Below are 2,303 nucleotides of genomic sequence, written 5' to 3'. Positions count from 1 at the left end.
TAACACCTAGAGCCTTTTCTTTAAATCGTGGGGATGTCTAGTTGTTCCAGCACCATTCGCCGAAAAGACTATTTTTAATTCCTGTCTTGCCTTTGCTCCCTTGTCAAAGATCAGTGGCACATATTCATGTAAGTGCATTCTTGAGTACTGTCCTGTCCTATGGATCTAGTTGCCCCTTCCTTCACCGTACCACACTGTCCTGATTACTGCAGCTTTATAGTAAGTCTTGAAGTCAGGTAGCATCAGTCCTTCAATTTAGTTCTCTTTCAATATTGCGTTGGCTATTGTGGGTCTTTTGACTCTCTGTATAAGCTTTAGAATAAGTTTATCGATATCCACAAAATAACTTCCTGGGACTTTCATCAGAATTGCATTGAAGTTTGGGGGTGATTTCTTATGTGGCAAGAGACAACTGACTGACTCAGGGGAATAAGTAAACCTTAGGAAAAAATATCTTACTAAAACTGATTTAAGAAGGACTAGAAAACCTGAATAATTCAATAAATTGAATCAGTAGTTAAAAAATCTACGTGCAAAGGAAACCAAACAAGATAAAACAAAATATGTGATCTATTTGATTTTACAGATGAGTCTCACAAAACTTACATAGAACAGACAATCTGTATTTATGGTAAATTATTCCATTAAACAGAATAAAATGGGGGAAAGTTCCCATTCCAGTTTAGAAAGCCAATATAATAGATGTACCGAGAGAAACCAGACAAGAATAATATGAAGAGGAAGAAATTATAAGCCAATCATATATACAAAGATCTTAAATGAAATGCTAGCAAAGAATTCAGAATTGTACATAACAATCATGATTTATCAACAATAAGTTATGTTTATACAAGAATGAACACTGATTTAATAACAGAAAATCTGTAGATATAATACTACATGCTAACAGATTCAATAGAAATATCACACAACCATCTCACATAGATGTATTTTGAGAAACATGATAAAAATTTGCACACTTTAATTTTAAAAACTCTTTGCAAGGTAGAAATTCCTACTATGTCACAGGATATATACCAAAAACCTACTAGAAATGGTATATTTTAGGGTTAAATGCTGGAAGCCTTCGCTTTATCTTCAAGAACACAAGCAGGGGAGAGTTGATCCCATTCATAAAGGTTGGGTAGGAAGGTCTAATGCATTTGGATTTCCAGTTATGAAGCTAAGTGAGATTTAGAGTCAAATACCTCAGTGCTTTTACTATGACTGGAAAGACCACAGAAACAGGGATTATAACAAAATCATGAAATATTTGTATCCAGGAATCAGAATAAAAGAATGAGAATCTTGGAATCATATTTGTAGTCCTAGAATCTCAGACTAATAGAATGATACAGTCCTAGAATCCTAGCATAAATGAATATTAAAATTCCTTGAGTCTGGGAATAATTTAATATGTTTCTGAAACTTTTTTTCCCCACTTACTGTTGCAGGCTAAAAAATTCTTCCTTATATTGAGCCAAAATAGAAATTCTTGCAATTTCCATCTTTCCTCAAGACCCCATATGACAGAATTTCAAAGTTATATTAAAAAAACAACTGTCATATTCCCTGATCTTCTCTTCTCAGGATAAATATTCCCAATTTCTTCATTTAGTATAATACCTAAATAATATACTAAAGCCAGATACTTTGAGACTCTATAGATCTCCTGTTACTCATCAAATTTTCATCCATGACTTTTAACAACCATTGATGGCTGTTGCCTGAGACAATTATTACTACAGTGTTTGCCAAGTAAGTGATTTTCCAACTCCATTATTCCTTCTACATTTAGTCATCGGCATCTTCGTTTATACTAGCATGGATTCATGAATTCTTATTTTTTCCAAAGGCGTTAATCTATTACTATCCCCTTCTATTTTGCTGCTCAAGCTGTTCCATTGTTTTCTCAGTGGGTGATTGCTCTGCAACTCCCTTATATAAAATGACACAGGCACGTATAACTTCCAGAGGGAACACACACCTTGCCTTCCTTCCTCCAATGTTACCATGAGCATGCATGTTTCCACACATTTATTAATACACATGTACCTACATGTGTATTTAGCATTAAATAAATAAATTCATGTGTATTAAACATTTATGATTTGACTTTTTTTTTCTGATGTGCGTCAAACTTTATGAAACCTTTATGATGTGCTTTTTCTCCTCACCAAAAGGAATTTGAGATTCACCCATTTTGTATACCCAGGACTAGTTAGGCCATCATAACTGGTCTCTAGCAGCGTGTTGTATGATACACCACTTTAAAAAAAAAAATCTGTTCCTCCCCTGAGGAA

This window comes from Mustela lutreola, chromosome 1 (genome assembly GCF_030435805.1).
Source record: "Mustela lutreola isolate mMusLut2 chromosome 1, mMusLut2.pri, whole genome shotgun sequence".
Lineage (NCBI taxonomy): Eukaryota > Metazoa > Chordata > Mammalia > Carnivora > Mustelidae > Mustela > Mustela lutreola.
Note: the sequence above shows the minus strand (reverse complement) of the source record.